Here is a 14,319-nt window from a genome sequence, read left to right as displayed (position 1 = left end):
TCTCTGTAGAGGACCTAACAGAAATCTTCAAACAAGAAGAAGACATGGCAGCCGAAAACAACAACAATGCCAAAAATGCAAGGAAGATGCTGGGTGACTTTACTGCACCTACTCCCGACTTCTATGGGAGAAGCATCTCTATCCCTGCCACAACTTTGAGCTTAAGCCTCAATTAGTTTCTCTAATGCAACAGAATTGCAAGTTCCATGGACTTCCATTGGAAGATCCTCATCAGTTTTTAGCTGAATTCTTGCAAATCTGTGACACTGTCAAGACCAATGGGGTTGACCCTGAGGTCTACAGACTTATGCTATTCCCTTTTGCTGTAAGAGACAGAGCTAGGATATGGTTGGACTCACAACCTAAAGAAAGCTTAAACTTTTGGGAAAAGCTAGTCAATGCTTTCTTGGCAAAGTTCTTTCCACCTCAAAAATTGAGTAAGCTTAGAGTGGAAGTCCAAACTTTCAGATAGAAGGAAGGTGAATCCCTCTATGAAGCTTGGGAAAGATACAAACAATTGATCAGAAAGTGTCCTTCTAACATGCTTTCTGAATGGAGCATCATAGGTATCTTCTATGATGGTCTGTCTGAACTGTCCAAGATGTCATTGGATAGCTCTGCTGGAGGATCTCTTCATTTGACGAAGACACCTGCAGAAGCTCAAGAACTCATTGAAATGGTTGCAAATAACCAATTCATGTACACTTCTGAAAGGAATCCTGTGAACAATGGGACGAATCAGAAGAAAGGAGTTCTTGAGATTGATACTCTGAATGCCATATTGGCTCAGAACAAAATATTGACTCAGCAAGTCAATATGATTTTTCAAAGTTTGTCTGGAATGCAAGCTGCACCAGGCAGTACTAAGGACGCTTCATCTGAAGAAGAAGCTTATGATCCTGAGAACCCATCAATGGAAGAGGTGAATTACATGGGAGAACCCTATGGAAACACCTATAATCCTTCATGGAGAAATCATCCAAATCTCTTATGGAAGGATCAACAGAGACCTCAACAAGGTTTCAACAGCAATAATGGTGGAAGAAACAGGTTTAGCAATGGCAAGCCTTTTCCATCATCTTCTCAGCAACAGACAGAGAATTCTAAGCAGAGCCACTCTGACTTAGCAACCATGGTCTCTGATCTAATCAAAACCACTCAAAGTTTCATGACTGAAACAAGGTCCTCCATTAGAAACTTGGAGGCACAAGTGGGTCAGCTGAGTAAGAAAGTTACTGAACTCCGTCCTAGTACTCTTCCAAGCAATATAGAAGAGAATCAAAAAGGAGAGTGTAAGGCCATCAACATGGCCAAAATTGGAGAGGAGGAAGAGGCAGTGATCGCCACTGAGGAAGACCTCAATGGACGTCCACTGGCCTCCAATGAGTTCCCTAATGAGGAACCATGGGAATCTGAGGCTCACACTGAGACCATAGAGATTCCATTGGATTTACTTCTGCCATTCATGAGCTCTGATGAGTATTCTTCCTCTGAGGAGGACGAAGATGTCACTGAAGAGCAAGTTGCTAAGTACCTTGGAGCAATCATGAAGCTAAATGACAAGTTATTTGGTAATGAGACATGGGAGGATGAACCCCCTTTGCTCACCAAAGACCTGGATGACTTGACTAGGCAGAGATTACCTCAAAAGAGACAGGACCCTGGGAAGTTCTCAGTACCGTGTACATTAGGCACCATGACCTTCGAGAAGGCTCTGTGTGACCTAGGGTCAAGCATAAACCTCATGCCTCTCTCTGTAATGGAGAAGCTAGGGATCTTTGAGGTGCAAGCTGCAAGAATCTCACTAGAGATGGCAGACAATTCAAGAAAATAAGCTTATGGACTTGTAGAGGATGTTCTGGTAAAGGTTGAAGACCATTACATCCCTGCTGATTTCATAGTCCTAAAGACTGGGAAGTGCATGGATGAATCCATCATCCTTGGCAGACCCTTCCTAGCCACAGCAAAGGCTGTGATTGATATTGACAGAGGAGAATTGATCATTCAAGTGAATGAAGAATCCTTTGTGTTTAAGGCTCAAGGATATCCCTCTGTAACCATGGAGAGGAAGCATGAAGAGCTTCTCTCAAAACAGAGTCAAACAGAGCCCCCACAGTCAAACTCTAAATTTGGTGTTGGGAGGTGTTCATACCCTGGCTCGAGATGACCGACCCGGGATGTTTAGCGACAAGGCGACCGACCTCTTCAGGTCAGACTATCCGACCTCTTCTCAAAGAGCTCGGCCAAATCAACAGGAAAGCCCAAATAAAGGGACCAAATAGAGGAACACAACCCAAATCCAGAGGCAATCCCAGCCTACAGAGATAAAGGCGGTTCTGTTGAAGATAAGCTGACCTCACCCAAAGATAAGATAAGATAAGATAAGATAACTAACTTATCTTATATAGAAAAGTCACTTCTCACCATTATAAATACACTGGAGCACCCAGGTATAACTCATACTCTGATTCTACTTAATACCTGCTTAATACCCTTGCTAACTTAAGCATCGGAGTCCCTTGCAGGTACCCCCACCCTCCGGGGACACAGGATCAGCACCACCACCAAGTTCAACAAATCGTACACATCAATTCCGACCGCTGTACACCTACCGGACACGTCGGCTCCGACCAAAACAGAAGATCTCGTCCAAGATCGACCTACAGTTTCAGGTAACCCTCGGAACATTGGCGTCGTTGCCCGGGAACCTGGAAGTTATCCCATTAACATGGCGGATGACCATGACAACGACCACGATTCAGGTTTAGAAGACAGAACGCCGCATAAAAACGCGGACACAATACTCAAAGCTACTCCAGAAACCCACGGAGACAAAAATTCATCAAATCCAGGAGTAATAAAAACACTTCAAAATCGATTGGAGCAACTTGAGAAAGAAGCCCAACATCGACGTGAAAAAGAAGAAGATTTACGCCGGAAAATAAGGCGGCGCCGAGAATTAGAAGATAAGCTAATAAAACTCGAAGCTGATCTCAAAACCAAAGCTACTCGACCATCCACGGAGGATAGTTCTCAGAAAGATCAAGATCCATTCACCAGAGAAATTATGAAAACCAAAATTCCGAAAGATTTCAAGCTTCCGGATATGACTCTATATGACGGTACCTCCGACCCCAACCATCATCTCAGCAACTTCAGAAGTAGAATGTACCTCACCGATGCCTCAGATGCAATTCGTTGCAAAGCCTTTCCAACAACTCTCACCAAGACAGCTATTAAATGGTTTGACAACCTACCTCCAAAATCCATCTCGAGTTTCGACGACCTGGCCAAAAAATTCCTGGCTCGATTCTCCATACAAAAGGACAAAGTCAAACACGCACGCAGCCTACTCGGGATCAAGCAAGGAGACCGAGAAAGTCTTCGCAACTACATGGAGAGATTCAACAAAACATGCATGGACATACAAAATCTACCAACAGAAGCTGCCATCATGGGCCTCATAAATGGCCTGCAAGAAGGACCATTCAGCCAATCTATATCAAAAAGATACCTGACATCCCTAGATGAAATACAAGAACGAGCGCAGAAGTACATTAACATGGAGGAAAATTCTCGACTTGGCAAAGCCTCAAGGTCCGGTTCTGCCTACCGAGATAAAGAATCCAAGAAAAAGGAAGATCGCTCCGGAGAGAAAATCAAAAAATATCACAACTACACCCCTCTTAGGGTATCCTTGGTAGACGTTTACAAAGAAGTCTGCCATACGGAAAAAATTCCTCCAGCTCGGCCACTTAAAGGCAAAAGAGGAGGGGGAAATCGGAATGAGTATTGTGAATATCACCGACTTCGAGGGCATTCCACCAACGAATGTTTTGACTTGAAAAACGTCATAGAAAAATTAGTACGAGAAGGAAGGTTAGATCGGTTCTTGGCCAACCGGGATGAAGAACCAAGGAAAAGAAGGAGGGATGAGGACGTCGGACGATCTGAACGATCGCCTCGCACACCAGAAAGACATGTCTATGTGATACACGGCGGATTTGCTGGGGGAGGAATCTCCAAATCATCCCGCAAGCGGCACCTCAAAGAAGTATACCATATCGAAGGACAGAAGGAGACGCCAGACACCCCGGCAATCACGTTTACCAAAGAAGATGCATCCGGAATCATCTCGGGACACGACGACCCCATGGTCATTACGATCATATTGGCAAACGCCAACCTCCACCGCACACTAATCAACCAGGGAAGCTCTGCCGACATCTTATTCAAAACTGCCTTCGACAAACTCGGCCTAGAAGAGAAAGAGCTAAGAGCATACCCAAATAGTCTGTTCGGACTGGGAGATGTCCCAGTTCAACCACTGGGATACGTGTCGCTGCATACAACCTTCGGGAAGGGGAACCAATCTAAAACACTCAAGATAGACTACATCGTGGTCAACGTAAGCTCAGCCTACAATGCCCTGATAGGTCGGACAACGTTAAATCAGCTCGGTGCAATAGTTTCGACTCCGCATCTATGTATGAAATTTCCAACTACAGAAGGGATAGCTATAATAAGAGCAGATCAAAAGATGGCGCGTCGCTGTTACAACGAAAGTCTAAACCTCCGAGACGAAGCAAGAGAGTTTCACACAATCGAGCTCGGTGGAGCTCAGAGACGAGAAGAGCTCCAACCACAACCCGAGGGAGAAGTAGAAAGAGTCCAGATTGGAGACACCTCGAATAAAACAACTAATATTGGCACGATCCTGAAAGGAGATGCAAAAGAATCATTGATACAGTTTCTGCGAGATAATATTGATCTCTTCGCATGGAAAGCTGCCGACATGCCTGGCATAGATCCCAAACTAATGAGCCAAAAGTTGGCAGTCTACCCGGGATCCTGACCGATACAACAAAGACAAAGAAAACTTGGGCCAGAACGATCTCAGGCTGTAGAAGAACAGGTACAAGCACTACTAGAGGCAGGGTTCATAAGGGAAGTTAAATACCCATTATGGCTAGCAAACGTCGTTTTGGTGAAAAAATCAAATAGGAAGTGGCGAATGTGTACCGACTACACCGACCTCAACAAAGCCTGCCCAAAAGATCCTTACCCACTCCCAAGCATCGACGCTCTAGTAGATGCTTCATCAGGATACAAGTATCTCTCATTCATGGACGCATACTCAGGGTACAATCAGATACCAATGTATCCGCCAGACCAAGAAAAGACCTCGTTTCTTACACCTAAGGCAAATTATTGCTTCATCGTGATGCCTTTCGGCCTGAAAAATGCAGAAGCCACTAATCAAAGGCTAATGAATAAAGTCTTCTCAGATCACATCGGAAAATCATGGAGGTCTACGTGGATGACATGTTGATAAAGACACAAAGCAAAGAGACATTGCTAACCGATTTGATTCAAGTATTCGATACCATAAGGAAGCACGGCATGCGACTCAACCCGGCTAAATGCACCTTCGCAGTAGAAGCAGGTAAATTTTTAGGATTTATGCTCACACAAAGGGGAATCGAGGCAAATCCAGATAAATGCCAGGCCATACTCAACATGAAGAGCCCAACCTGCGTCAAAGAGGTACAACAGCTCAATGGAAGGTTGGCAGCCTTGTCCAGATTCCTAGCAGGATCAGCGATAAGATCCCTCCCTTTCTACGCTACCTTAAAGAAGGGAAAGAACTTCGAATGGACAGCGGAATGTGAACAAGCCTTCAAAGACTTCAAAGAATTCTTGGGGCAACCACCTATCCTATCTCGACTACAAGAGGGAGAATCGCTCATACTATACCTCGCAGTAGGAAGTCGGGCAATAGCCTCAGCACTGATTCGAGAAGACGAAAGAGGACAACAACCCGTCTACTTCATTAGTAAAGCACTACAGGGGTCAGGGCTGAACTACCAGAAAATAGAAAAATTTGCATACGCTCTAATACTCACATCCCGGCGACTTCGCCTATACTTCCAGGCACATACCATCAAAGTTCGAACCAACCAGCCCATAAAAGGGATATTACAGAAAACAGATCTGGCAGGAAGAATCCTACAATGGGCAATCGAGTTGTCCGAGTTCGACCTCCAATATGAGGCACGGACAGCCATCAAATCACAACACCTGGCCGATTTTATCACAGAATTCACAGACATTTCAGAAATCCCCATAGAGTGGAACATATACGTCGACGGATCCTCAAATAAAATAGGAAGTGGTGCGGGTGTGATAATCAAAAGCAACCAAGGAACTCAACTTGAGCTCTCCCTTAAATTTGGATTCCCGGCCTCGAACAATCAAGCGGAATACGAAGCGCTACTAGCCGGTTTGAAGCTGGCTAGGGAGGTTGGAGCTCGGAAACTCAACATCTACAGCGACTCACAAGTCGTTACCTCACAAATAACAGGAAGCTACCAAGCTAAAGACCCAACCATGAAAAAATATTTGGATAGAACCAAAGAACAGCTCGGACAACTCGAAGAATACAGGATCTACCACATTCCCCGTGAGCAAAATGCCCGAGCTGATGCACTTTCAAAATTAGCCAGCACCAAACTAGGGGGCAACAACAGAAGTCTCATCCAGGAGATACTACAGAACCCGTCAATATCGGAAGAAGAAGTCCTAGACATAAAAGGTCAGGATCAAAGATGGATGACCCCCATAATAAATTACCTCAAAACAGAAGCACTCCCTACAGATGAAAAGGAGGCAAAAAGGCTAAAAAGGGAGGCACAGTACTACACTATCATAAACAACACACTATACAAAAGAGGGATATCAACACCTTTACTAAAATGCGTACCGACTTCTAACACAAAGGACGTCTTAGAGGAAGTGCACAACGGCATTTGTGGTAATCATCTCGGAGCGCAAGCCCTCACCAAAAAGATACTCTGGGCGGGATTCTATTGGCCAACTCTACAAAAGGAGGCTACAGAATTTGTGAGGACATGCCCACCATGCCAGAAGCATGCCAAGTTTCACATCGCCCCACCAGAAAAGCTCATCAGCGTGACCTCGCCCTGGCCATTTGCGAAATGGGGACTCGACCTTCTCGGACCCTTCGCACAGGGATTGGGACAAGTAAAATTCCTCATAGTAGGAGTAGACTATTTCACAAAATGGATCGAGGCAGAACCCCTAGCCAACGCCACCGCTCAAAGAAGTCAAAAATTCCTATATAGGAACATTATTACGAGGTTCGGGGTACCATACTCCATCACCACGGACAACGGTACCCAATTTATAGAGGCAGGCTTCAGAAAACTGGTGTCCGACTTGAACATAAAACACCAGTTTACCTCCGTCGAACATCCCCAAGCCAATGGACAAGCCGAAGCGGCCAAAAAAGTCATATTGGCCAGACTAAAGCGGAGGCTACAAGAAGCAAAGGGAGCTTGGGCCGAGGAACTTCCACAAGTCCTATGGGCGTATCGAACAACCCCCCATTCTACTACAAACGAATCACCATTCCGACTAGCATACGGAGCGGAGGCAATGATTCCAATAGAAATCGAGGAGGGATCTCCCCGAGTAGTCCACTACAATGAACGAGTAAACTCCAAACTTCAGAGAGAAGAGCTCGACTTGTTACCCGAGATCCAAGAAAGAGCTCGGATCAGGGAAGAAGCTTTAAAGCAACGAATGGCTTCCAGATACAATTGAAAGGTAGTGCCGAGAAGTTTTGCAGAGAATGATCTCATCCTAACAGAAACGACATTGGAACAACTCGGCCCGGAGAAGGAAAGCTGGCAGCAAACTGGAAAGGACCCTACCGAGTCATTAAAGTACTGGGGAAGGGCTACTACAGACTGTCCGAGCTTGATGGACGAGAGCTTCCCCGATCATGGCACACCTGCAACCTAAGAAGGTACTACAGTTAGAAAAGGTAAAGGATCTCACTAAATGGATGCGCTCTTTTTCCTGAAAAGGTTTTTTAATGAGGCACCATATCGAGACCTAGATCATACCCGACTTAAAGGGACAAGAAAATTCCCACATGTATATATTTGCATTTTTTCTTTGAATAAAGTTTATTGAGATATACTACAAGATTCCAAGACGCATTAATCTGAAGTATTCATCGTCCGATTATAAAGCAACAGGTCGGTAGAAAGTGAAAAACAAATTCACTACGTGACCACGATAAAGACAATCGTCTGATAAAGGTGAAAACGCGATTCACCCAAAAGACGATCTAAAGATGCCAACCATTTTCTACAAATCGACAAAGATGAACACAGAGTAATGTAAGAAGTTATCGAAAGCAATCCAAAAAAAGAACCTGATGAGGTCTTACGGATAGCTAATATAATAACTTAAAAGACTGGCCGACGTTCAGAAGTCGGACCAAGTCAACCCAAGTTATAAGTAAACCCTGGAAAGAGGTCTGGCCAACCCTATTAAAGAGGATTACTTTAACTTAGAAGGGCCTGACATAACAAAGTCAGCCCAAAACTAAAAAAGTTATACGAGTAGTCCCTGAAAGAGATCTGACAACGATCCAGGAAAGAGGACTACGAAAAATAACTTAAAGGAGACCGACATAACCAAGTCGGACACCTACCACTAAAAAGTTATACGAGTAGTCCCTGAAAGAGATCTGACAAAGATCCAAGAAAGAGGACTACGAAAAATAACTTAAAGGAGACCGACATAACCAAGTCGGACTCCTACCACTAAAAAGTTATAAGAGTAGTCCCTGAAAGAGATCTGACAAAGATCCAAGAAAGAGGACTACGAAAAATAACTTAAAGGAGACCGACATAACCAAGTCGGACTCCTACCACTAAAAAGTTATACGAGTAGTCCCTGAAAGAGATCTGACAAAGATCCAAGAAAGAGGACTACGAAAAATAACTTAAAGGAGACCGACATAACCAAGTCGGACTCCTACCACTAAAAAGTTATACGAGTAGTCCCTGAAAGAGATCTGACAAAGATCCAAGAAAGAGGACTACGAAAAATAACTTAAAGGAGACCGACATAACCAAGTCGGACTCCTACCACTAAAAAGTTATACGAGTAGTTCCTGAAAGAGATCTGACAAAGATCCAAGAAAGAGGACTACGAAAAATAACTTAAAGGAGACCGACATAACCAAGTCAGACTCCTACCACTAAAAAGTTATACGAGTAGTCCCTGAAAGAGATCTGACAAAGATCCAAGAAAGAGGACTACGAAAAATTACTTAAAGGAGACCGACATAACCAAGTCGGACTCCTACCACTAAAAAGTTATACGAATAGTCCTTGAAAGAGATCTGACAAAGATCCAAGAAAGAGGACTACGAAAAATAACTTAAAGGAGACCGACATAACCAAGTTGGACTCCTACTACTAAAAAGTTATCAACATAATCCCTGAAAGAGACCGAGTAAAGGCCCAGAAAAGGGGATCACAAAAATAACTTTTGAGGGAGACCAACATAAATCGGTCATAAGGTGCTAAAAATACAAACAAAAGCGAGGGAACCGAGAAACAAGTCGGACCCCTCACAGGCACGGCCTCAAAAGGATCCAAGCTACAAACGATAAGCACGCAAACAACTTAAAGAGGCCAGACAGCAAAATTTCAACAGATATCATGTATAATACGATAAAGCTTCAAGAGGCCACCACAAAACCAACCTCGGAAGCTACTTTTGTTTTTCAAAAAGAGTTGCAAGGCAAACAACTAGAAACGTCAAGAAGAACAAACAAAACAAAGTTCAAAAGCCCACAAACCGGGCTATTTACATAAAATATCTAGAAAAAAGATCAGCTAAAGATCGGGAGTTTTCCCGGCAGCATCAGTATGAGGAGAAGGAGGACGAGTCTGAAGGGGCACGGCATCTACGGTTCCATCATCCCGGTTTAGAATTTGGCAATCCGGATCAGATGCAACGGGAGGAACAGAGGAGGTCGACACCTTAAAAGAAGGCACTGGGGGAGGATCAGCCTCATCATCATCCTGGTCATCAGGGACAATCTTACCATCCCTCACGACATTGTCCAGGCTAATGAGAGTCAAGTCGGCATCAGGAGCAACAACCCGGAACTGTTCCATCAGGTTCTCGGAGGCAGCAGTTACGCTACCCACAAGATGACCTTGAAGCTCACCATAATTAACCCGGGCTGTTTCCAAATCCTCCCAAAGATGCATCAATTCCCTATAAGCCGAGACATAGCTGTCCTTATGTTTCAACGCCATGTCTTCGGCCAGCTTCAAAGAAGCAGCAAGGGCAATAGAGCTGGCCTTCTCACTCTCCAACTCCCTCTCCACCTTCGCTAACTTCACCTCCAACTCCTCCTTCAAACCCTTGATTCGATTAAATTCCGACTTGGCCTCTTCCATAAAGGATTTTGTGGCATGAATCGGAATCCCCTGAATTATTCGGAATATAGCGGCACCCATATAAGCCATATTCACACTATTTTTAGTAATAAAATCTAAATGCCGAAGAAGAGACACGTCGTCCATGGAAAGCCCACCATAGGGGGCAATTTGTTGGTCAACAAACTCAATGGCATCAAAGTCTGGGGCATCCAAGTTAAAGGGCTCGGATGTTTTTTGCTTTTTCAAAGGTGGGGCACCAGAAGCAGTAGCAGAAGTTTGAGGAGGATCGACCTGATGAAACTGGGGAGTAGGAATTACTTTCCTCGGCCCAAGGGAACTCGGCACAGGAGGCTTCAGGGGGACCTGTGAAGATCCCTCGCCGGCCCCCTTGGCCGAGATATTCTGAGCAGCAGTTGCCTTCTTTGCTCTTTTGAAGGCCTTCATAGAGTTATTATTCTTTGACATCTCTACAAAACACAAAAATAGCCACGACAAAGAGTTACAAAAGAGGAAGAAAAAGGAAATAAGTATAGAAACAAGTCAGACAAATAGACAAGCAAATACCCAAAGCAGTCTGAACCAAGGACGGATTAGTTAAAAATCTTTTTGTATCAAGATGAGGTGGTTTCCCCCAGAGATCCTCAAGAACAACTACAAAAGCGCGTTCAACATCATCCAGCATCTCCCAGGTATAGCGAGACACTCTTACATCCTTCTGCCACTCTAGAGGGAAGGACGGCTCGTCATTTTCATCAAGAAAAAAGGGGCGGGCCCCCTCAACAGCTCGAACTCTAAAGAAGTAATTCTTGAAGTCCTTAAAGGACTCATCATACATTGCAAACACTTTATGGCCCTGAGTGGACCGGAAAGAAACCCAAGAAGCTTTCTTTTTTGAAGAACCGCCAGGCTTGGCAGAAACAAACAAGTAAAGAAACAGAGTCTGGGAAGGTATTACATTTAGTTCACGGCAGAGAAGTTGAAAAATTTTAATAAAACCCCAAGAATTGGGGTGAAGCTGGGATGGAGCAATATTACACGACCACAACAGGTCGGTTTCAAAAGCAGTAAAAGGAAAAGTAACATTCAACTGGCTGAAAAAGTATTCATAGGCATAGAAGAAGGTCGCTCCCTCTCAATGGAAGTCGGAAAGCAAACCCTCTCATCAGAATCAGGAGCAACAAGCTCGTAATCCCCCTCGCGAGCATTGTTACCACAAATCCTATGACGCTTCCTCAGCTCTGTGCAAAATTCAGTGTCCACAACGGAAACACACAACAAAGCAAGGGAGTCCAGCCAATCGGACATCCCCTCGGGAACTCTGGAAGACATCTCTACAATGTTATTGCGAGAAGACATGGGGCCAACTAAATCCTACAAGTAAGAAAAGAAAATGAGGTTACTACAAACATCTCGGACAAAGGAGAAAACAACTCGGTCAATGCTTCTGAGGCAATAAAAAGCAAGAAAAGGAAAACCCCAAGACTCAAACCAAAGTCCCGGGGCATCCTTTGGAGGCAGCAATAATGCAAGGTTTCCAGAACACATCCTTTGGATTCAAAGCAACAAGCGTTTTTATCAAAGAAAAAACACAGCAAATCATCAGAGAGCCTACCAAACAAAACATTCCCAAAGCAACAAAGCATGGGACCATTAAAGATGCAACCTTTTTTGAAAAAAGATCAGACAGGAAGCAATCTCCAAAAAATAGATACAGATCTTTTATCAGTATCAAAAGCAACCAGAAAGCAACAGTAAAACCCCAGAAAGTCTCAACAGAAATTCCAAGAAAAACCATAAGAAGGAAGATAAGAAAAGCATATCACAGCAACGAGTAAAAGATCGCAAAAGATCCAAACTTTCAAACATGCAAAACCAGAACTTCACCAAAATTAAAGACGAAGCCACGAAGAAGACGAGAAAAGCTATTACCAACCTGGAAAGAACAAGCGAGCTTCAACAAAAAACCAAAGGAGGAAGACAAAATCTGGGAATATGAACAAGAGCAATGTCGTCGGAAGAAACACAAAGACCCCAAGCTCCAACACCAAATGACGCCGCACCACAAGGAAAACAGAAATGCAAACGAAAAAACAAAGAGTGGAGAGAACTAAGAAAAGAAGTTACGAAAAAAGCAAAAGAAGAGAAACCGTTTTTCGGGGTTTCAAAATCCAAAGTAAAAGAGCCTAAAGGAAATGGGGCAATTAATGCTCAAAATTAAACCCTCGCACGTTCCCAAAAAAGCGCTGGTATAAAAGCGCTTGACGTACGTATTCTTGTGTGGTCTAGAATTTTCACAATTAAGTTCTCGTTGCAAGTATAGCTTCTAAACCGACAAGAAATCCTTTCGTGCAAAAATTTTGGTTATCACAAGTAACAAACCCTAATAAAATTGATAACCGAAGTATTTAAACCTCGGGTCGTTGATAGGCAAAATTGTGACTCATACTTTTCACAACTCGAATAATTCCTAGCAATGGCTCCAAAACTTGGTGCACAATACTATGGTTCACATACATTCTTCACAACTTCGCACAACTAACCAGCAAGTGCACTGGGTCGTCCAAGTAATAAACCTTACGTGAGTAAGGGTCGATCCCACAGAGATTGTTGGTATGAAGCAAGCTATGGTCATCTTGTAAATCTCAGTCAGGCAGATTCTAATGGTTATAATGGTTTTCGAATGTAAAGATAAATAAAGCATAAAATAATGATAGATATACTTATGTAATTCATAGGTGGGAATTTCAGATAAGTACATGAAGATAATGTGTTCCTTCTGAATCTCTGCTTTCCTACTGCTTTCATCCAATCATTCTTACTCCTTTCCATGGCAAGCTGTATGTTGGGGGATCACCGTTGTCAATGGCTACCATCCGTCCTCTCAATGAAAATGGTCTAGGTGCGCTGTAACCACACGGCTAATCATCTGTTGGTTCTTAATCATGTAAAAATAGGATTTACTATCCTTTTCCGTTGTCACCACGCCCTACAGTCGCGAGTTTAAAGCTCGTCACAGTCATTCAATCCCTGAATCCTACTCGAAATACCACAGACAAGGTTTAGACTTTCCGGATTCTCAAGAATGCTGCCAATGGATTCTAGCTTATACCACAAAGATTCTGATTAAGGAATCCAATAGATATTCATTCAAGCTTATTTGCATGTAGAACGAAAGTGGTTGTCAGGCACACGTTCATAAGTGAGAATGGTGATGAGCATCACATAATCATCACATTCATCAGGTTCTTGGGTGCGAATGGATATCTTAGAATAAGAATAAGTGTGAATTGAATAGAAGAACAATAGTACTTTGCGTTAATACTCGAGGAACAGCAGAGCTCCACACCCTTAATCTATGGTGTGTAGAAACTCTACCGTTGAAAATACATAAGTGATAAAGGCGTTCATTGGTTTCGGCCCCAGAGAGGGAACCAGGATAACCAAGACTTAATGGTTCAAAAAGACCAAAAGGTCTAAAAGAGACCCTCAATACAATAGTAAAAAGTTCTATTTATACTAAACTAGCTACTAGGGTTACAGAGATAAGTAATTGATGTAGAAATTCACTTTCGGGGCCCACTTGGTGTGTGCTTGGGCTGAGCTTGAGCTTTACACGTGCAGAGGCTTTTCTTGGAGTTAAACGCCAAGTTGTAACGTGTTTTTGGCGTTTAAATCTGGTTTGTGATGTGTTTCTGGCGTTTTACTCCAGAATGCAGCATGGAACTGGCGTTGAATGCCAGTTTGCGTCATCTAAAATTGAATAAAGTATGGACTATTATATATTTCTGGAAAGCCCTGGATGTCTACTTTCCAACGCAATTGAGAGCGCTCCATTTGGAGTTTTGTAGCTCTAGAAAATCTATTTTGAGTGCAGGGAGGTCAGAATCTAACAGCATCTGTAGTCCTTTTTCAGCCTCATATCAGATTTTTGCTCAAGTCCCTCAATTTCAGCCAGAAAATACCTAAAATCACAGAAAAACACACAAACTCATAGTAAAGTCTAGAAATGTGAATTTTTCATAAAAACTAATAAAAACATCCC

General features: G+C 43.4%; 1 non-coding gene across 1 annotated transcript; it reads right to left on the bottom strand.

Annotated features, from left to right (window-relative positions):
* Window positions 1-439: 439 nt before the first annotated feature.
* On the bottom strand, window positions 440-547 carry LOC112793061 (small nucleolar RNA R71). Its single transcript, XR_003197770.1, has one exon. It is a non-coding gene; the product is annotated as a small nucleolar RNA R71 (small nucleolar RNA).
* Between the last annotated feature and the right edge of the window lie 13,772 nt (window positions 548-14,319).

Source organism: Arachis hypogaea, chromosome 3, assembly GCF_003086295.3.
Source record: "Arachis hypogaea cultivar Tifrunner chromosome 3, arahy.Tifrunner.gnm2.J5K5, whole genome shotgun sequence".
Taxonomy (NCBI): domain Eukaryota; kingdom Viridiplantae; phylum Streptophyta; class Magnoliopsida; order Fabales; family Fabaceae; genus Arachis; species Arachis hypogaea.
Note: the sequence above shows the minus strand (reverse complement) of the source record. Positions and strands in the feature narration are given on the sequence as shown.